This window comes from Varanus komodoensis, unplaced genomic scaffold (genome assembly GCF_004798865.1).
Source record: "Varanus komodoensis strain SLA01 unplaced genomic scaffold, ASM479886v1 scaffold7_3, whole genome shotgun sequence".
Taxonomy (NCBI): domain Eukaryota; kingdom Metazoa; phylum Chordata; class Lepidosauria; order Squamata; family Varanidae; genus Varanus; species Varanus komodoensis.
Window position 1 is genome coordinate 26,253,337 of NW_025336480.1, and position 23,312 is coordinate 26,276,648.

Genomic DNA, 23,312 nt, shown 5'->3' on the forward strand with positions numbered 1-23,312 from the left:
AACACAACAAGAGCAGCATAAAAGAGCATCCAAGCCAAGAGACCCATTTACACACCCACGGCCTACTTGAAGGAGGACAACTTTGCCTGCCAGTAGGAGGACTGTAGGAGGAGATCAAGCCTAGCCTTTCTTGGCAGATATTTGCTCAGCCTGGAAGCTGCCACACTCCCTTGAATTGCCATCAAATGCACAACGTTCTAGACCCACTGACGCTTCTAAACGATTTAGAAGGCAGCCTGGCATAGAGTGCAGTAAAATAGTCCAAGTGGGATGTAACTGAGGCATGCATGTAGGTCCGGGCACATTAAGCAGACTAGTCTCAGCTGGGCAAGCGCACCCCTGGCCACCACCAAAACCGCAGCACCCAGGTTCAGGGCTGAGTCCAGGAGTACATGCAGACTGCCAGCCTGTACCTCTAATCCCAGAAGTAAGGATTTAGTAGAAGAAATGTGGGCTTCGGTGTGGGAGATGCTGAAAAGGTTCCACGCAGTGGTCATAGCATTTAAATGCAGTGCTTACTTTGGACCTGCTTGGCTACAGTGGAGAATAAGAGATGGACAGTTGTTCCAGGTGCAGACTTTGCTAACCCCGCTCCAGCAGAATGGATGTATCTGTGATGCTGTCTGGCAAAAATGTTCATGAAGGCAAGCAAGGACGGAAGGTTGCTCAAGCAATTGAACAAGATCAAAACCAGAGCAAGTTGACCACAGCATTTTCTTACGGAAAGAGTTGTGCCAGTGATGTTTTCAAGCTCTTTAAAAGGGCTGTCAGATGGAACTCTACCGCCCACTTCCACAAGGGGGTAAGGACATATGCAACAGCCAAGCCACCCTGGCAGCAGCCTCATGCCGGACATGGGTGGCCATACCGTCCCACATACTTCAGGTGAGGGGAGGGGGTACAGTGAGAGAATGCTTGGTTGCCCCATCCTGCCAAAGTTACCAGTGATGTAAATGCGAATGGTTATACTTGTCTGAAGGAAGGTTTTAGCCTAGCTTTAGATACCCGGGGAATTCAATTTTCCACATTTTCCATTCAGCACAATGGAAGTGGACAGTCTAAAGGCAGATACACCCATTGCCATTGTGCCCATTGCCTCTAATGTTAAGCTCTTGTATTGTGTAAGACCTAAAATGGAATGGTACAATTCGCTACTTGCTTAGATTCCTTACACTGCATATAACTGACATCACCACCACTGTTAATTCTAGTTATCCTGACATTTATCCACAGACATGAGTGGGGCTTACACAGAAGTCAAAGTGTTTGGGACTGAGTTGCCACTAGTATAAAACTGCAGGAGTGCTTTTGCTTGGGGCCATACCAAGCCAAGACATTTTGCTGCCCAAATGCCCCTTCCTTTGCCTACACCAAACTGCAGCAAACACTTAAAATCTTGGTGTACCATTCAGACAACCATTCTTGCACCTTTCAGACACTGATTCAAACATCCATCTCTGCTGCTCATCAGGAAGCCATTCTTGGCAGAGCTGGTCTGACTGGAAGACAGTTTAACCTCCCTCTGGTTTTGCCACACAGAACATGCCTCACGTAGTCTTAGGAGCAAAGCACCAGGAGACGGTTGGCTTATGGGCCGTGGGTGTTTATCTGGGGATTCAACATGGGCTTGGGAACTTAAACCATCACTGAGCACAGAACCAATCCATGTGGAATATAACAAAAATGATCTAGAAATAACTTGGTGCAACAGTCCCTATTGTAAAATCGTGTTCCATGTTAAGTGATTCCTTGACTGTTGGACTTTTCTTTTCCCACCCCGCTTCCATTATTACATGAATGCCAGTAGGAGCTTCAGCAGAATGTTCTAGCATGGAGTGCATCTATGTACCTACTTTCCCAGTAAGCCAGTTATCCATTCCTCCACAATATCGCATCCCATGCCTGTCCCCCAGACAGCATCAGTCAGTATCTGGGGCAACTGAGCATCAGGGCAGTGCTAGGTACTAAAAGGTTCTGGGAGTCAGGCCTACAGGACAAAATACAATAAAGATGCACACATTGCTATATGCTAATTTACATATGCTTTACAGTAGGCATGTGTATATTTCTTTAAAACTCCCAGTCTCTCTTTAAAACTCTTTTTTACAAATAGGACACTGCTATTTGTAAAAAAAAAAAAAAAAAAGTGTATATGGGCAGGGGAGAGGAGGGCATTACCTTTCAGAGGGAAAAGAAGAAAGCTCAGGCAGAAAACTTCAGGATGGAAACAGCAGGCAATCAAGCAAATGTGGGCAAAAAGCCAACTAAAGCAGGAGTAGCAGATGTAACAGAGCTCATTGGGGCCCTCTGCCTTTACTGCAGAAAGTGTCAACAGGGAAATTGCCCTCCCAGTGATGTGGGTTCTCTCCATTTGGGGAGGGGGGATTTCTGAAAGGTTTTCTTTTCCTAATTTTTTCTGTAGTACTATAAACTTTGGGGATCCCCTGAATATGCTGATTTCTCCTTCCTGTGCATGGTGGTGCCATTTAAGCTATAGAAGCAATTACACTCATGTCTGAATATTAGAAGCAGAGGAAGAAATTATAGATATATGGTAGAAGTGGATGGAGAAATGGGAATAGGGTATAAAAGCTAACATGAAGCAAGAAGCCATATTCAGAGAAACATTTCTCTATTTTTCTTTTATACAAACAGGAAAGATAAAAGCCCTTTTTTCACCAGTCTTGTTCACCCCCCCACCCCCATAGAAGAAAAAAAGTAGAAGAATGCATAAGCGGCTTTGCAAAAAGAGCTGTAATTCAGTGACGGAGTACAAGTTCTGCATGCACAAGTCCCAGGTTCAGCCCCTGGCATTTTCAGTAACAAAATTAAATGAGCTTAGCTGGTAGGACAGGGAAATAACTTTGCCTGGGGTCTTAGCCAGCTATGCTAATCATAATAAACACAGTTGGCTTAAGTAGGAAAAATTTTTAACTTGGTATAAAGTAGTTTTTTTACTGAATTTTGCTACGATCCTTTCCACTACAGAGAACTACAATTTAAGAGTTGCATCTCCTTTTTATATCTTCTTAAAGGTTTTACTCACATTTACATGTCCTTCTTTTCAAGCCTTCAACAGAGCAGATATTTATAGAATTGTAACCAGATGTAGTCACTGAAATTAAGTCACATTGACTTCAGTAAGTGTCCTCCAAGTATATTTAAGTCAGGATCTATATTGGTCCTTGCAAATTCAAAGTTAGGGGTTTTGTTTGTTTCTGAACTTCTTGGACATGTTTCTTAGTGTGACAGATGCAGCTGTCCTGGGCTGAATGTGCAGTAACGTTATTCTGTACAATAATGTAGAGGGACCCAAGCAGGATGCTTTGTGGAACAAGCTTTGGCTCAGCAGAGAAAGAGCAAGGGAAAGTGAGAGCTGCAGTGTTCCGCCGAGGCTTTATGCTGCCTCCCCTCAGCAGGGAGTGGGCGGGGGCGGGGTAGAGATTGAGTTAGCTGGCTGAAGAGACGAAGCACCGTGGCTTTGGCTACTTTGACTGTCAGAGACCCTTAAGGCTCCGCTGAAGGCCGACAGGGGCTTCCTGGTGTCTTGGGGTACGAGACGTGTGTTGCTCTCCCCCCTGGTGATTCTCTCTCCGCACCCCACCTCTCTCGTGCTTTGTGCGTGTCCGCGTGACTTCTTGGTACCAGGAGCCCTGAGTCATCTCTGGCACTGCAATTTTGAGCAATGTATGCAAAAGCAGCAACCAGCAGCTCCTTCCAGTTTCCTCTGTCTGCAGAGTTGGCAATCAGATGCTCCTCTGTAGAATTCTGCTTGGACAGATCCTCATGCAAAGTTGCTCCCAGAGAGCTGGCGCCCACCTTTGCATGTGTATTTTCCAAAGTCTGCATTGCTGCTAACACTTTTCTGGTGCATCTATTTTATATATTTTATGGTTCGTAACTTCAGCTGTTGGGTAGTATAGACATGAACTGAATGAAGGCAGAAATACAATCTTATCATGGCAGTTCTGGGGACCATCTCTTCCCAAATGCCTAACTTCCAGTAGTTGCCTGGGCCCAAGATGCTTGGAAACCTTCCCTGAAAGCTCTCTCCTCAGACATGGAAGGGTGCTTCAGGAAAGACATTCTGCACATGCTCAAGGACACTCTTATTGCTTCAGAAGAGGCACGACTGCTGCATGGCATTGCATCAGGTGCTGGGTCTAGGGAGGCTTTCCTATGCCGAGCCCTCTTTGATGCCTTCTCCACCTCCCTCCCGCTGCTTTCTCCTCTCTCCAGGCACGACTCCGTGCTCTTGGCTGCTCACGGTTCCTCGAGTGATCATTCCGGGCTCCTCCGCCTGAGTCACCACGCACCCCAAGGACACTGCTGCTGACTCAGTCCTGAGGAGGAGGGGGAAGATGCCCCTTCCTACCACCTCGGCTGCCCCACGCGCCGCAAGGAAAGGCTGCTCGGACGGCCTCCGAGCTTTGCCAGGTGGCCGGGCATTATGGGGCCGCTCCCCTGAGGCGCAGGGGTTACTCGGTGGGAGGGTGGGCGACGCCGGTGGGGCTTCGATCATCACGCGGCGCGATCTCTGAGCCACCGCGTCTCCTTTGCGGCGCTCACACGGGCTGGGCAGGCGCCGCAAGCCTGGATCTCAGTGCCCGAGCTGATTACTGATCAACCAAGAGCAGGAAGCAGCAGAAAACTAGGAAGCCAGCCAAATGGACACTTGCAGGTTAATGTCAAGAGACAAACGCCGCGCTGTAGACTCGAAGACGTGCAAGCGAAGACGCGAGCGCGCGTGTGTGAAAGGAGGCGAGGTGGGCGGGGGGGGGACTCCATCCCAGCCGAGCAGCCTCTAATCGGTCTCCCCCCGCCCCTCGCGATTAGCGTGCCTCCTCGACGCCAGCGTTTAATGCAGCAGATGGATGCAGAGGCTAGGAAACGTGACCGGGAAAAGCAAAAGCCCGGAGGCTGACCGTCGCGTGCGTTCCTCCGCACCGGCGGCACCTCTTTGCTTTTTCTTTCCCGATCTTCTGGAGCTTCCTCAATCCGCCCTGGCTAATCCCGTGAGCTGAGCTGACGCGTCGGTCCAGCTGTGAATGGGCAGCACTTGGGATCTCTCCCCACCCACACCGCGCCACGCACATTACATGCGGAGGGACGCTGCATGGAAACAATTCCTCATGGTCCTTCGGTGTTCGCACCAACCCCAGAGCCACCTCAAGCAAACGCAAGTGGATGGGTTTGCTTTTCCACCACTCCCACCCCCTGCAAAGCCCGCAGGCCCTCACCCGCTTCCCCCTCTCGCTAGCGAGGCTGGCGAAGAGAGCAAACAGCAGAAATGATCGCGGATGTTCCGGGACGCAGAGCTTTCGTTTGAGGCAAATACACAAAGAGCCGTTTGGCCCGGGGCTTTCAGGAAGTGCGTACCTCCCCACCTACATATACGTGCGCGCGCGCACTCATGCACACACACGCACACATATACTGTGGTCCTGGAACTATCCAGATACGTCAAAGAAACAACTCTCATCACCTCCAGTCAGCCTGGACAATGGTCAGGACGTATTGCGGTCCAAAGCAGCTGGAGGGCATCAGGTGAATATATAGATAGAAGTTTACGCTTAGCTGCGCGTGCTGGGAGTGATGGGACTTGCAGTCCTACACATCTGGAGGGCACCAGGTTGGGGAAGACCGCTCCGTATAGTGATGCCCACGTTTCTTTCCCTTTTCTTCTTTGTTTCAAACAGCCTCTCTGGACGCTCCCCCGCCTGTGGTCGCGCTGCCCCTTCCGCGTCCACCTTTCGAAGCATCAGCGAGACGGAACACGGCGAGATCTGTCGGTCCAGGAATGCTACCTTAGGCATTCCAGCAAATCTGTTACATAAGACGGCACGCGCGCCGTTTTGGGAGCTCTGCAGTACACTGGCACCAGAGCACTCCTCGCTGGGTTCCCCTCCCCTCCGGTCGAGTGGGGAGGCGGGTGGCTGAGCGGGAGGAAGAGCTTAAAACCGCACGTTCAACCCCAGTGGATCGTTTTCTTGCATTCAAGAGACTATCGCTCTATCGCTGCCCGTAATCTGGTTTAAGAATGACTTTCCGACATGACGCCGTAGTAGGGCCTACACAGGCAGCAGTAACTGCAAGATGAATGAAACTAATCCCCCGCCCCCACCCCGCGAGCACTAGAGGAAAATGGCAGGTCGATGGATCGCGAGAAATTTCCAAAGCTAAATGGAAGTTTCACAGGTTGGATTCACAAGTGCGCTCGTCGTCATTAAAAAGGGTTATTTATATAAACGTATCTCCCAATTCTTTTGCTTACTGAAAATAGAACCAAAACGTTGCAAGAAACTTACATCTTATTTTAAAGTAAATGCACGAAGACCACCTCTCTACTGTCTCCCCACCCCTGCTTTTGCTTCTCCATTACTTTTTAAAACCCGCTGAACAGTAAACTATTCCCAGAGGAAACACTCCAAGCCTTCGCAGCCTGTCTCTGCAATACGGTGGAGCGGGGAAGGGGGCGCGGAAAGGCTTCCTCTCTCCTACCCAGTGTTGAATGCGGATATGTTGAGATTCCAAAATAGGGCAAGGCACTGTTATGGCACATCATGAGAAGGCAAGACTCGCTGGAGGGGACAATCCTGTTAGGAAAAGTCGAGGGCAGAAGACGAAAAGGAAGATCAAACACGTGATGGAGTGACTCCATAAGGGAAGCCACGGCCTTGAGCTTGGAAAGGCTGAATGGAGCTGTCATGGACAGGACATTTTGGAGGGCTTTCATGGTTAGGGCCGCCATAAGTCGAAGACGACTTGATGGCATATAACAACAGCAACAGGGCTATGGCGTGCAGAGCAACTGCGGAGGCACGAGGGGCAGAAATAGATGTTGACAAAAAGACGAAGAAAAGCTAGAAACGAAGTACGAAATCATATTCAGATGAGATTTGATGAGAGTCGCTCCGTCTGCACGGGCATAACTCGCACGTGCATGTGCATATAGAAATATACCCATAGATTTTTTATTTATTTATTTATTTATTTATTTATTTAGAACATTTCTATGCCGCCCCCATCGCAACAAAGCCTCGGGGCAGCTCACAAACAAAGCCTCGGGGCGGCTCACAAACGTGTTCAGATTTGCTCTGGGTCTCTTTCCTCCTGCCCTCCCATCCCGGTCAGGATTTTATTTGCCTTCTCGCAAGGTCTCCGCACCAGGCGAGCGCCGTCCGGAAAGCTGCCCCGGACGCCGCTCCTGCAAGCAGGCGGAGCCGGGCGCCGGGCGCCTTCCGCTGTCCGAGGTGCTGAATCCAAGCCCACTGCTGCAGTGAGGCGGTCGGCCGCGCACGCTGCCCCGCTGGAGCGCTGCGGCCGCTGCGACAGTGGCCGCGGCCGCCGCTGTCCAAGGTGCTGAACCAGACCTGCCGTTGCATGCGGAGACCGACGAGCCAGGAGGAGACCGACGGCGCCGGCCAACGTGTAATAGAAAGCTCCGCTCGGAAAAGCACTCCCGGCACACGCGCGCGCGCGCACCATTACTAGGTAGCAGAGCAGAGCCAGGTCCCAAAACGCGGGGGTTAGAAGGAAGGTGCTCTCAGCGAGCAAAACAAGAGCGATCTTCTTGCTATCTTCAAGAAGAAAATGTAGGTAGGTATTCACACAGACGCACGCACACACGAGCTAAGGCTGAAGGGAAAGTCTTGGGGATAACACACCACAACATTCGAAAAACAAACAAACAACCAGACGGATAAATGAGCGTTTCATTTCTCCTTCTTCCGTCTCGTTTACTAGGTCAGAATCAACAACAGGGTTGGGGAGATTACAGCTCTCCTCCCTCCATACTGCCATAGCTCTATCTTGCCTCCACGTCTTTCGGTAAAACAGAAAAAGGGACTTCCGAAGAACGGAGAGAGGCTGCTATCCCGTGCTTTCCCTTACCTTGGCTCCAGAAGACTTCTGCTGGCTTTTCTCCGCGGAGGTTTGAGAGGGACTTGGGCGTGCTGCTGCAGCTGGGAAGTAAGCACAGCCGCTCCTGACCTCCCCAAGTCTCCTTCTTCAATGGAATGGGAGCTGTGCCCTCATCAAAGATGGCCGTCGCTTCCAACGTCAGCAGCTTTTAATAGACATCTATTGAGGGGCGGATGGGGGAGGAGAAGGAAAGGAAGGCGGGCGGGAGGGAGAGCTGGTTGGAGAGGCAGGCTGGCGTCCGCGAGAGGTTGACTCATCAGAAGCTGCTGTTGCTGCACTATACCGCAATCCTTTGCATTTTGCTCCGCCAGTTATGAGAAGAGACAAATCTTATTTAAACATCATTTAAATAACGCAACAGAGGGGTGTGATCCTTAGTATACATTATGGCCTGAACAGATTTTGTTTATCTTTGTAGAGAGGCTGTTTTGGGAAGCTTCGGTACACTGTGAAGGGTGGGGGTGGGGGTGGGGGAGAGCATTAATGCAGTCCTGATTTATTTTCGCCAAAGGGGTGGTCCAAAAGGGTATCCCTCTGAAGTCTCCAGTACTCCATATATGGCTTGCCGACGTGGGCTTCTATTTTTATGTATGATTTCTTCTCTGTTGCTTCCCATACATGCCCCTCAACAAGTCATCTTTTCAGAGGGGCTTTAAATATGCCAAAGTGGCTGATTAGGAGTCTTCTTCTCCAGCAAAGCAATGCAATCAAAACATTTTAATTTGGACCTTCTGCAATAAAAAAGTCATAGAGAGGGTTCCTCAAAATTATATCCCCCCTCCACACACGCACACCATCTATGTAAAAAGGACAACAAACAGTTGGAAGAGATTCAGATCTCTCCAATTTGTTTCACTGAGCTCATTTAAAAAATGGGAGCTAAGAGTAAACCATGAACAGAAGCTTCTGAGCTTCTTGAAAGAGGATTGTTTCTTTCTCTTGAATATGTAAATAATGACATATGTATGACAAGGTGGATGTCAATTATTCCAGCAAACCCTTGTTTTTGGCATGAAACAAGCATCCCAAAGCTAAATTGCCTCCCCACAACAAAATACAAAATAAAATAAAATTCTGCCTGAATCCTTTGGCTGTCTGGAAAAAGATTAAATGCTGTGCAAGAAAGAGCAATCGAAGGCAGAACATGCTCCATCAAGCATCATTTATGTGTTGGCCTTGGGAAAAAGCAGAGATATAGGTAATTTGGATCCCTCTAGTTCATCCATTTGTCTTTCCCCTTCCCCACCTAAAGCATGGTACTTGATCATGCACAGGCATTTCAGGAAGCTGAATTCCCTCACACAAACCACATTTAAATTTAGGCATTCTAAAACTAGCAGAAGACTTGTGACAAACGAAGTGTGTGTGTGTGTGTGTGTGGGAACAAAAAGCCTCCTGGCTGCATCTGAGATCTGTGTGTGTTAGAGCTCCAGTGAAAACATTGGCTCCGACGGGCTTCAAGGGGTACGTGGTACAATCCTGCTCCTGCTGAAAGCAATAGCAACACTCTCTTGCAGTGAAATGAGAGACTGCAGTCATCAACAACAACTGGACCACATTTACCCCAGTTAGGTACAAGGAGGGCAGGGTGGTGGTGCAGGGGTGGGCGTATTCTTAAGCAGAGTTGATCTGAGTCTTCCTTAGATGCTAGCTTTGAAAAGGCTTTCCTGAGGGTGTATCAGTCATGGTGCACGGTAGACCATGGCCTAGCCCAGGCATGGGAGGCTTGTGGCCCTCCTGCAGTTTCAGCCTGTGAGTCCCATCATTTCTCACCACTGGCTATGCTAGCTAGGTCTGACGGGAGTTGTAGGCCAAGACCTCTGAAGGGGCACAAGTTGCCTAGCTCTCCTTTAGCCTGTAAGGGGGCATGTTTACAAACTATAATGTAGGAGTGGTATAAGGGGCGTTGCCCATGGCAACCCTGGGCAGCACCCAGCCATCAGTGCTGCTAGAACACCTGCAAACACAGCTGTAGCGAGGCAGCAGCCCTGTCAATGCACAGAGGGCATGGTTCAATTCCAGATAGCCTGGACAGCGGACCCCCAGTGTCCTGGAGCAATTTGTGCTTGTAAGGAGAAAGGGAGTCCTATTATTGTATAATATGTTTTTGTGATTATGCAGTATACTAGAACCGTGGGATATAAAAATACTGCCAGCTACAATGCACTGGGACTACTGCCTATTTCCATCTCCTGCATTCTTCCCTGACCCCTTCAACCTATCTACCTAGCCACCAACCTTGTGCCACCGCAGGACTTCCTCTTCCACGTGGCGTGGCAAGGCTGCATTGTCTCTCTCTCCCTCTCTCTCCCCCTCTCTCTCTCTGCATGGGTAAGGACTGGATGATGCCCATGCTTTCTGGGGCAGGCAAACTTTCCAGCTGTATGGAGAAACCCTCCGGAAGGGTTATTTGTCTCACACCCACAATCTGCATTTAAAGAAAACGTTGTGAAATGTATCATTCCATCTGGCTCCTTGTTAGTTTGGTGTACTTCAGAAAAATGGCTGAGGATGCTTAGCAGATGTGCGGAGGAGGCCCTGAAGCTGAGGCTGGGAGGGGAATGTCAGCCTTGTTGCCAGGCGACAGGGACTCTTGCTGGAGAATGCGCTGGTGAGGGAGGCTGAAGGGGACACAGGAAGTGGGTCTCAGCTGGGAAGGAAGCAGGAAGTGGGGATGGCTGGGAGGCTGCATGGAAGGGCTACAGCAGCTGGGCCAGGGCGGATTTCCTCCTGGAGGATCTTTGACACCTGGAGCAAACAAGGGTGAAGACAGGCTTCTGGGTGCATTCCACCATGGGCAAGCTGTGCAACTGAAAGCTCCAGGAAAGCAGGGCCGAGGCCAGCTTCTCGGTGCCAGGAAGCTCAGACAGGAGGAGACATTTAACCCTGTATTTCATTCTGAAGCCAGAGTGGCAAGACAGAGGGCCCTGACTTTTGCCCTCCCTGCTGAGTGTTGCTACAGTTTCCATCTGAGCAAAACAATGTAGATGAAGATTGCTAATTCAGTACAAAAATACCATATTGCAGACTTTTGAAATGGATTATTCTGATGGTCCTGCAAACTTCCGGCAAGTAATGAGGCTTCTCTGGATGCATTCCAAACACTCCACAGGGAAAGGCACCAGTGCACTGAAATTTAGTGAGAGATTAATGTGGCCCATCGTATTAAAATCAGATTTGTAATGAGTTTCTGAGAAAGCAAGGAGGAGTGGGGAGGGGACTATGACATGTGTTACCATATCTTTATTACAGATTGAGGGAAGAGAATGCTGCAAAGATATGGCAAACGGCACAGTGATAGGGAAACCAATCTTTTCGTGCAATTGTTGTTCTTCAAGCTAGGACAGTGGTTACAAAATTCCAACCTAGCCTAGACTTACTGGAAATTCTTGGCAGGCCTCTCCATTTCAGTCTTGGCCTTTGATCCACTCTGTGAAATTAGAATATTATTGGCTGACATTGCAGAAGCTTACCTTATGAGTGTATAAGACGAGCCAGAATCCTGAGAATTGGAAGATGAACTGCACATTCCCAGCTCATTTTCTCTAGCTCTCTCTCCATATGTACGCGCACATGCACATGCACATGCACATGCACATGCACATACACAGAGAGAGAGAGAGAGAGAGAGAGAGAGAGAGAGAGACAGAGAGAGACAGAGAGACAGACAGAGAGAGAGAGTCATGTGTCACAGAACAAGCTACTTGCAAATGCGGCAGGACCGTAGCTCCGTGGCCAGAGGACCTGTTTTGCATGCAGAAGGCTCCGGGTTCAGTATCTCCAAGTAAGGCAGGAAATAATTCCTGCCTGGATGCCGGGAGGGCTGCTGGCAGGCAGTGTCATCTATACTGGGCTAGTATAGGAGCCAGGCATCCAACTCAACTTCCTCTGCTCCGACGCAGGTTTGAGTTTGCAGTGCAGCACAAGGGAAAGAAAGGAGAACAGGTGGTCAAAGAAAATAGCCAGGAGTTCTCTGGCACAAGCAAGTCCTGCCTAACTTCCCCAGGTTATTTCTGAGCCAGACTCATAGCAGACTTACAAGAGTTGCATTCAAGGAAGAGCATTCGATTGGTTTGAAATTGTGTTCCTATTTGTCAGACTTTGTATGATCACTGAAGAACAGGGTTGCCTGGCTTTCTTGTGGAGAAGGACCACAAATCCTAACAGGCACAATTTGCACCTTTCTTGTGTTTCTGTTAAGAAGCACAGAGCTGAAAGGAAAGTATCATGTTTGCAGGTGGGGCAGGAAAAGCTGATTTGTTATGATAGCCTGACTTCTTCTTCTTATGTAAGTGGAAGGAAATGTACCTAAGGGCATTGGTAGCACTGTTTTCTGGATAATATTGGCTTGGGGGTTGTTGTTGTTATTTGGTTACATTTCAGCTTCTGAGGTAGTCCGCATATGACCTGCACTCAATCAATACAGAAGTGGTCCTAGAAACAAAGCAGGAGAAGAACACTGGCATTTGATTTTGGAAGGTCTTGATTTTCTTGTTTCTTGCACATCTTCTCTCAAGCAGAACCAACATATGTGGACTCAGGCAGTAATGAAGAAAATAACACGCTTTGCTGAATGCAGCATGTGTTGCATCGGAAGAATGCTTCTTTCCTTGTCAGAGGAAAGCACCCAGTCCAATACTGTTCAAGATTATTCTGAAATAAGTCCCATCAGTTCAGCAGGTAAGTATGGATATGACAGCAACTCCAGAGCCTGATGCTTGAAAAATGAAGCCGAAAAATGGGCTGCCGTACATTGTAGCAGCCCATCCCATGATTGAAATACCCCAAACTAGGCATAGGTCAACTCACAAGAGGTTTCCTTGAGCAATGCAGTCTCAGATATTTCACAGGGAGATATGACACAACTTTGCTGGGCTTTTATCCTCCCTTTCTGTATTTGGGTATGGAAAAAATGTGAGTGCACAATGAGTAAGTCATAAGCAAGCAGCATTTGTGAGATCACACTGACATAACCACAGGGCATATCAGTTAAGGCATGAGTCTTGACTTTGTAGAGCTAAAGCCAACATAAGATAGCCCCAACTCTAGTGCTAAACCAGAAGGGTTTAGATGATGATGATGATGATGATGATGATGATGATGATGATGATGATGGAGTCTACACTTTAAGAGAGATCATTTTGCAGTTGATTTATTTAGTCCTTTTTTTCTAGATCACATCATCTTGTTGATCTTCCTCCCAGGTACAAGTAAAGAGGTGCTGCTCTCTGCCCAAATGGTTAAGACAGGGGGTAACACTTCATGATTCAGCAACTGAGAACAATGTTGTTGTTGTTGTTGTTGTTGTTGTTGCTTTAAATGCCCTGGAACACAAACTTTTGCCAAACAGGAAGCATCATGCCCAGAATTAGAAAGGGACCATGGGATGCTGCAGCAATGTAGAAATCAAATCTGTGATATTTGCCACCGAAAAGGAAACTAATGGTTACATATTGCATCTGGGTGTGTGTTTAAATTTTGAGATTATAGCAGAGGTTGAGATTTGAGCTAAGAGGAGCAATTGATACAAAGTTGGAATTTATCTCATTTACCAAGAGAAAGGCCTCAGATTGTAAACGCTAGGATTAGGGGATGAAGCATGAACATCAGAAATAAAGAGAATGATTGCCAATCCAAAGCACACATCAACAAATAGTGCTCATATATTAGATTTTCAGTAAATAAATAAAGATGTCGTTGATTTAAGACTCTACTATAATTTATAATAATAAGGCGATTAGTATTCATTTAGATCCCCCCCCCCCACAAGCAGCTTTATACAATCTAGGCAGCAAAATACACATACAAACCCCAAATCTTGCTGACATTCTTGATGGCAATACCTTATACTGTATCCAGGAAAATTCACTGGATGATTCCACCCATCCCGATTTGCTCCAAATGAATTTCACATGCCTTTCCCTGAGCACAAGAAGATCTCCACTGGATCTGGCCAAGTGTCCAGCCATTCCTGTGGCATGTCTCCAACAGTGACTAGCCAGGCACTTCTGCAAGGTCCACAAGCAGGTTCTGAAGACCAGAGTGTTCTAGGCCAACTGCCCCAAGCAACTGCTTCAGAGATGTGCTATCCTTATGGGATTTCTCTCTAGTTATAATGGCTGCTGGGAAGCATGTAGAATTGAGCCTTTCACATTTACTTGCTAGTTAAGCTGGCAACTACCATCTTATCTTGTAGCACCAAATTTTAGTGTGTGTGGTATGAAAATGTGCTTCTCATGGGGAAGATGAGTTGTCTAAATAAGTTGCCTAAATAAATAAATAAATAAATAAATAAATAAGATGCTTTCCAACCCCTTGAGCATTTGGGTTGCCCATTCACACAACATGATGATTGTTGCTTCTTAGGTTGAAATTCTATACCAGCCTGCCTGGGAATAAACCCCACTGAACTTAAAAGGGCCTTATGCATGACTAGCTGTGTAAGGATTGCACTGCCAGAAACAAAGAACTGTTCTGCATGAAATGCTAGCCACTGAAGGAGGCCTTGCTCTTGACACTGCTTAGCCAGTTGGCCTGCCTCAATGAGTTGCTCCCCCCCACCCTTCTTCCGAGAGAACCTGAGCACTTATATGATCAGTGTAGGTCCAAAGTAAATAATTTCTCATGTATTTCCTATGTGCAATTCATTCCCACATCACATTTTATTGGGTCATCACTCTGCAACATTATGAAGTGCAGATGTATTATTGTTATATAATGATGAAATATCTGTCGTAAACACTGCACTGCCTTGCCCTTCTATCCTCCAACGTTGCTTCCGGTGGATAGCCTGCAGTGCACATGACTGTATCAGCAACATTCTCCAGAAGCGGCCCAGGATATACCCTCTTCCACTTGCTTGCCTCCCTCCCCCCATAACATAGTCACGGTTCCCCAACTATGTTCTGGGGTTCATTTCTTGTGAGGCAGCTTGCTGATCTTCCCCTGGGACACGGAGTTTCGGGGGAGCATCCAATGTCTTTTAGCTGGTGTCTTCAAAGTGAATAGGGCAATAGACGGGGTCTTAGTGTGACCTTTTAAAGAGCTGTCCATGGTACTGAGTCTAGGGCCAGGTAGGTTCAGCATAGTCTCTCCTGCACTGTCCTCTGTTTTAAATTTACATAGCAAATTTGTCTTAACACTTAAGGCAAAACTAATTAGTGTGAAATGCTTCCATGTTTGTATCCTCACCTTATGAATATAGGAAGCTTTCTTGGTTGGTTCATCTAACCTGGTATTGTCAGCACTGACTGGAAGCAATGGCTCCCAGAGGTTTCAGGCAGGAGTTTTGTCAGACTTAACTGGGGATACCAGTGTTGGGATCTGAGACTGAAATCAGATTGAAGCCTGGTATTTTTTGCAAGAGACTCAACCACAAATAGGCATTAGGTTAATTGGTTTCCAGGGAATTGGCCTCTGGTCCACCAGAGAACCGTGTTCTACTTCAGCCTTCCCCAGCCTGGTGTTGTCAAGATGTTTTAGACTACCATTCCCAGCTGGAGAGTCCTAGGCATGGGAACAGCAGATCCGCCTTATGCTCAGTCCTGTGGAAGGAAAAGTATAGAATCCTCTGTAGCATTCAGTCAATCCATAAAGATCACTTCTCTGCTCTCCGGGAGATTAGTAAGTGCAGAAAGCTGTAATAGAAATCTTGTTCTCATAGGGAGGGTGCTCTCCAAACCCACTTCCATTTTCTCTCATTTGCTTACACAACAGACTTACCACCACAATACCTTAAGGCACTGGGAGTCTTCTGATTAAAAAGAAAATCATTTTGCATTGCGTATGGAAAACACTCAGGTTTGAACTCTGGCAGACCTCCTTCAGGAAAAATCAACAAAGACTAACCACCACAAGCATCTTTTTATATTCCCATTTGTACCTGATTTGCAGAAGATGCAACTGGCAGCAGTAGCCACAGTGGATACAGCAATCCCAATTCCTAAATCCATATTATGGTAAGAGTTTTATTTGGCCAACCAAAATTTAAAGGAACAAAATAAGTGCAGGCTTTCAAGATTCCCAGCTTTCTGGATGTTACAAAGAACAAAGGGTGGTGGTGAGAGGAGCAAGGGACAAGCAGAAACTTTATTTGGGGATGAGGCCACATTATCTGGATGCTCCATCTTGGGACTCTTGACATGCAGGCAATGTGGTTGTATTGTGCATTTTTAGGTGATCTTTTGGTTGGTCTAATAAAGCTCTTACTATACTGTGGATTTTGGAATTTTACTTAGAGTGAACAAGGCTACCTTTGCTTGTTGTGAGTCATCACAACAGCCCTCTTCAAGCTTTAATCAGGTGAAAGAGCAAAGAATCATGTGCAACCGCCTCTGTTCTGGCTGGACCTCCTTACATATCAGGGCACTGCACAAGCAGGTTTCCAGGAAGTGGGGATGCTTTCTCAGCTGAAATTCTATGTGCAGAAGAGTCTTCGCCTCCTGTGTCCTCATTCATGCAGGGATGGCTGGGCTAGGGAGTGATGGGAAATCAGCATTTTAGATGGGGTCTTAATGGATTGCTGTGAACCACCCAGAGAGCTTTGGCTGCTTGGCGGTATAGAAAATAAATACATAGGTAATATCCCTGGGGTGAAAACTAAAGGAGTGGCCCCACAGTCCCTTTCAAAATGCTTCACCCCATCATCCAGGGATGCATGCGAAGCCCAGGGGAGCACATTGAACGAACTCCTTGAAACATGCACTATCCTCAAGGGGAAGGCCAGAAAACCCCTCATCTCATGGTTTCCCTGAGACTAGGCAAAAATATCCCAACATTCCATGAAGATGTGCACATTTCCCAAGAATGCTGATTGTGCATAAATAAGGGTCTGGCAACCCTAATAAGATCCGACTCCAACATCAAAGAAACTGCAGCAGTCTGCAGAATGAGATTCCATCACTAGAGCTGCACACATCCTTCAGTGCCACCTCAGCACAGAAGTCATTCACATACCAGGAACATTTTGCAAACTGGCTCCCTTGACATTTCGCTGTAATAGAATTCACGCAGCTAAAGCCCATGTTCAATAAATGTATTCATTACAGTCTGTTTCTCACTGTGGATATGTCATAAGGTTGCTTCTGCCAGAAGTCCTTTAAGAAAACTCCCAAAATCACAATATTTTGTCTCTGAACATTTAAAAATGTTGATGGCTTCCCTACCCCAATGTACTTAAATTTAGTTTTTAGTTTAGGAAAAGATATGGAAAAAAAATCCCCTGGTAATATCAGTTGGGTAATATTCCAGCCATCATAATAATGAGCTGGATAACTAAAATGCTCTTTCTGATGTTAATATGACTGAAATGGTGAAGAATTATGTATTATTTGGGGAAAATGACACATGAAGGCTTTAGAAATCATGGCAGGTATTGCTAGAGGAATGTCTGAATCTTACAGCACAAACCTATATATGTTTATTTAGTAGTAAATTTCAGTGTGCTTAATGGTGCTTACTCCAAAGTAAGTCTATTAGTGTGTTTTAAAATTTCTTTAAAGGGAAAAAAGCTGGGATGTAAATCTAATAAATAATAATGATGCTCAAGTATAATTTGCAAAGAATTCAACTGTAAAAGCAGTGGTAAAAATTAAAACATTGATTAGCAGCCCTGCAGAAGACCCTTAGGGGTCAACATGAGAGGAGTTAACTTTCTACTCTGCACTAGCAGCTGTATTGGTTCTTAGAACATCCTTTCCCAATGTGCCCCCCTCCAGATGTTTTGGCCTGCAACTTCCATCATCCTGGACCATTGACCGTGCTGGCCACGTCTGATGGGACTTGCAAATCAGACATCTGGAGGAAACCCAGGTGGGGAAGTCTGACTCGGAGAGTTAGGGAGAGCCCCAGAAATCCAGAAATGCCAGTATATATTTCTTTATGACATCAGTTGTTAGCTTAGCTTTGTCATTCATTATGATGTCATTCATTAGCAAGGGCAGGAGTCACGAGGACAGCCGCTTGCCCCTAGCCCTGCCTGCAGCAGTCCAGCACAAATGTCACAGCACAGCAATGCTTGTCCTACTGGTGGGCTGCCATCTCCAAAGAGGAACAGTAGCAACAGCCATCATTTATGACCACACGTGGTTTCATCTTGCTTGCTCCAGGAAGAGGAAATAGCCCCTCCGTGTGAGCTGTTACTGCAATCTCTGGCATCTCTGATTCAGAAGAAGATTGGGAGCAGGCAATGGGGAAATGGCTGGAGAGCTGTTGGAGGTCAGCTGTTGGGCTACACAGGCAAATGGTCTGGCCTGGTATAAAGTATGTTTTTGTATTCCTAAATCTGTTTTCATCAGTCAAATGAAATCCAGGCCTGATTTTCCCTATTCATTAAGATAGCCTTCCCCAGTCTGTTCTTGTTATGTGCCATCAAATTGTCTCCAAGTTATGGCAACCCTATGAATGAACGCCTTCCAAAATGACCTGCCCTTGACAGGCCTGCTCAGTTTTTGTAAACTCAAGGCCATCTCCAGGTGATGTCCATCTCATATTTGGTGGCATACTTCTTCTCTTCCTTCTCCGCCTCCTTCTACCAGCTTCAAATTTCCCTAGCAGACGCCCTGAGTCTTGCCTTCTCCTGATGTGCTTGTTTAGTCATTTTACTTCTAGGGAAAGTTCTGATTTAATTTAACCTTGCCCCCACCTGTTTGTCTTGCTGTGGGTCCAGGGTATTCCCAAAGCCCTCCTGCAGCACCATGTTCAAATGCTTCAGTTTTCTTTGTGTCAGCTTTCTCCACCAACTCGCTTTCAGACCTGTACAGTGCCCCTAGATGTATTTGACTACAACCCCTTACATCTTTGACCTTTGGCCATACTGGCAAGAGATTATGGAAGCTGGAGGCCAAAACATATACAGGGCACCCTTCTGGGGAAAGCTGCATTCAAGGACTTCTCCAGTTTAAATTCTTATTTTTGGTGATTCTCTTCTCTGGCTCAAATCAACCATTCTATGACCTGTGTGCAACTCGACATCCTCTGTGAGGGAACCTCAGAGCCCTGCACCTCTTTGTATGCATTTTCCCACCACTGAGCTGCTGAATAAAAGGAGGAGAGATAGAGGAGCCTGGTGGAGGTGGTGGCAAGATGCTGGTAGTCAACAGCTAGCCTTGAGCTGTTTCTTCACATCCTGAAACAATTTCCAAAAGATATGCTGCAGGACAGAAGCCAACAATGTTCCAGGCCCTGCACAAAATCCCTCTTCTCTGTTAAGGAACTCAGGGAAAATGAGATTCTGACTAGTGGTAGGCAGAAGCTGTGCTGTTACTCCTTCTGGGCTATATGAAGGTGTTAGGGTGGCTGCTTAAGAATTCCCAAAAGGGGGGGGGGAATGCTAAAAAGAGGGCAAAAAAGGACATATATTTTCATAAAGTGTCATAGAAATGCACATTTAGAAATAATGGTTCTTTTTAAAATAGAAATACTGTACATCTCACCATTGTGAAGAAGACGGTGAGCAGGTGTGCCTTGCTTAGACCACTGCTCAGGTGCTGTTGGTCGGCATCTTCAAGGACAAGTTCTTCTTGCTCACAATTCTTCATTTTCAAACCAGACTTGACCTAAACAGCAGCCTTTCAAAGAGAGAATGTCTTCAAAATAGAGGACTGTCCTTTGGCAGCCTTTCCAGTAGAGCACTGTCCTCTGTAAAAGGAAGGAAGGAAGGAAGGAAGGAAGGAAGGAAGGAAGGAAGGAAGGAAGGAAGGCCTTCCTTGGATTTTGGCTACTGGATGGCGTAGAATAAGAATAACAATCATCATCACCATCACCATCATTGCCATTGCCGCCGCCACCACCACCATCTTCATCATCTAGAATAAGTAAGAAGTCTATAGTGTTCCACACTAGCATTGCTTATTTGACACATGATTAAACCTTTGATGATATAGTTGCAATTTCCATGTTGTTGTTGATGATGATGTGGCAGGTAGTTCCAATACTTAAATTAGGTCTGTGTATGTCACATAATTTGCCAGCAGAAAAACACATCCTGCTTGCAAGGGAAATGTTTCGGGGGGAGGGGGGTTGCTTTGGGCCATCTTTCCTTCTGCCATCCTTTTCTCCAGGAACCATTTCTCACGAGGGTCAAAAGGTTATAAGGCTCACTTAGGCTGACATTTTGATTTTTCCTTTTGAGCTCAATTAGTATGCATAAAGGACTAGAGTGCAGGCAGATACTGAAAGGAGAAGTACTGCATGTATTAATATACCACTGCCCATCTTCTCTTTGAACAGCAGAGCTATCTGGCTCCCCAGCTTGACAATTGTCCGTCTTTGCCCCCCTGGTTTTCTGCATTTTCCCTGCTGAGATCTCTGCCATGCTATGCACCAGTTGTGCTGCTTCTTTCACAATCACAGCTTCTCTCCCTCCCCCACTCCCTTCTTCTGTGCGCCTACATGGCCCAGGGTATGAATCTACAATAGAAAGGAATTCTCCCACACACAAGCAGACAGACAGATCTGTTGCCAAAGAACTGCTACATGTCTTTGGTTTATCTTTAAAAGGTGCATTTTAATTCTTCTTTCAAAGAAAGCAAGAATGCACCATAGTGATACATGTATGTAGAGGAATATGAAACCTATAGATGAGAAGGTGATGCTTAGGTTTTTAATGTCTTCAGATATGTGGATAAAAAGTTTTGGCATTTTATCTGGTCTGCCCTGTGCATATGAACTCTTGAATGACCAGGACTTGAAGCATTATGGTCCACAAAGCAGTTTAGAACAAAGCATTTACATAAAAGGGCACTGCACTGATTTTAACAGAAGTAATCTTACATGTGAATGTCGTTTTTGTACGAGCAGGTTCTGTTGGCAATGGTCTGCAGGAATAAATCGAATGCATTTAATTTCCACTTCCATTTTCCTGTTCTGAAGCATGAATTTATCATGGGGAGGGACAGGGGGATCACCTGCTGCACTTCTAGTTGGCTTTCCATCCATTCTGTACATTTTCTCCCAATCATTTGTTTCCAAGACTTTGGATGTTTACCTGCATGCATTGTAAGGCATGGGACAACAGGGCATAGACTCAGTCTTAACAGGTGAGCAAACGATGGAGCCATTTTCACAGTCATGTTGAGACATAGGCCTTCCTCATCATCAGGCTGCATAAACACAGTCTTCCTCCAGTAAAACAGGCTTGCACAAGCGAGAAACGAAAATTCGCCCACTTGCAGTCTATCCGGGCGCTACATTCGACATCCAGGGTCTTCCTCTAAGGGAAGGGAGGCCTGGAGAGTCGCAACAAGAGTAACAAGGGCTTTCTCTGTGGTGACTCCCATCTCTGGAACAACCTTCACACTGAGGCCTGGCTGGTGCCAACTTTGCCATCTTTCCCCACCAAGTTAAGAAGGCCCTTTATGCAGAGGATTTTAAAGGGCTTGAGGGAATCGTCCATCCTAGGTGTATTTACAGGGCTACTCCTAATTGTATATTGTTTTAGCTATTTTTGTTTTAGTATATGCTATTTTACTGTAATTTTTAAAGAATTGTTGTAAACTGCCCAGAGCACTTTAGCTATTGGGTGGTATACAGATGAAATACATACAAATAAATAAAGCAAATAAATAAAACAAAATAATAAGTATAACTTGATTTGATGAGATAAAGGGTTTTTTTTTTCTTTTTTGCATCAAAGCTTGAAAAATGATAGGAATGACACTGTTGTGAGAATGCTTTCTATGTATGCAAGGCATGACAAAATATCCTGGGGACTATGGTGAATGGATGACAGCAAGCCATTTATTACAGCTCTCAGCCCTTGGGCCCCATCCCCAAGAAACTGACCCCTTCTCCAATTAAGAAGAGTGCTAAATGTGAGCAAACTTATTCTGTGGATCAGACTAGTTGTCCCCCTCCACCTTCTCAATCATGATATCTAAGACAGCAAAGACAGAATTAATATAGCCTGCCCTGAAGTCCTTTTCCAAGTTAAAATCATGCAGCTTTGAAAAAGCAGAAGCATTTCTGTGTTTGAGGGGTAGCAAAATCAAGAACAGCAGAATGCCAGAATTACTTGAAAAAGATGCACAAATACAGAAGATAAAAATATTCTAAGCAGTACGTAATAAAACTCACAAATTAACACATCAAACCTCTAGCAGGGGTGCAAAACTACTTTCAACCTGAAAGTCACATTGTATTTTGGAGATGCTCCTGGGGGATTGCCTCCTGGAGGCGGATGGGGCAACAGGGAATGGGACGAAAATACTCGCATGTTTTCACTCACAGCTCCTACAGCTGGTGACTCTTAGGAGAGGCGTTTAGAAGGGGAGAGTGACTGTATGAATGCTGGGAAACATCCAGACATTCAGGGGGTGAAGCAGCCAAGCAGATGGAGCCAGGCAAAAGGGTGTTTGCTCTCCAGACTTCCTGGGCTAAGGCTCTACACTCTTGCTCTAGCGTAAGAGCTTCCCTGCCACAGACTGTTGTCTTCACTGCTCACATGGTAGAGGGACTTCTAGCCCCTGGCACAGCTCTTCCATCTATATCTGGCCATACCAACACTGGTTACTTCCATTCCCCTAACAGCCACGTTTTCTTTCCATATTTTCTTCTGCTTTGTCTCCCATGTCCTAAGACACTGAGATCTGCTTGCCTTCCTGCCTAGAATCTTTTAAGAGCTTGCCTTATTTTCCTTTCTTCCCCTTCTTTACCAATTCAAGCCTGCAGGGATCTGACCTGTTATATCACAGATCTCAGAGAATATGCAAGGAATGGCTCCACAGTCAGGCGAGGCTGAGGAAGGAGTCAGCAGAGAAAGGGAGGGAGGGAAAGGGCAGGCAGAACCTCTGCACTTAAAGGAAAAATAGGTTGTGAGAGTGCAACATCTGTTATAAGCGTTCAACGAGGTAGGAAATGAAGGATGTGCAAGAGAGCTGCTGCTTGATAGGAGCTTCCAGAAGCCAATCCAATGGTATTTTGCATTCTTGGTCAGGATGGATTCTGAGCTAGCTAGAATCAAGAATGTCTGGAGGATTCTGAGTTGCTAGGATGAAGATATTCTAAGAGTGCAGGAAGATCCCGGATGGATCAGGCCAACTCTGATTCCCACACTGGCTGAACAGTGTCCTGCTCTGGTTGGGGAAGTAAAGGCTGGTCAGTTAAGTGGGCAAATAGTCAAAGCAAAGTTTTGCTAGGCAAGTAGGTAATGAGGTATAGCTGAGGTCAAAACACAGGTTAAGTGCCAGAATACACAGTCCAAGAAGCAGAGTTGGGTGGAAATCCAAGGGTCAGTAGGATGGAGGTCAATCACAAGGCAAGCGTTAGGGTTAGGGTTACAAGGCACTGGAGCAGGTAGCCTGATATGATTCCAGCACTGAAACCAAAGCAGTGGAGGCCAGTGGCTGTAAAGTTGGTGTGTCCACCCGGCACTTCACCCAGCTTCCCATTCT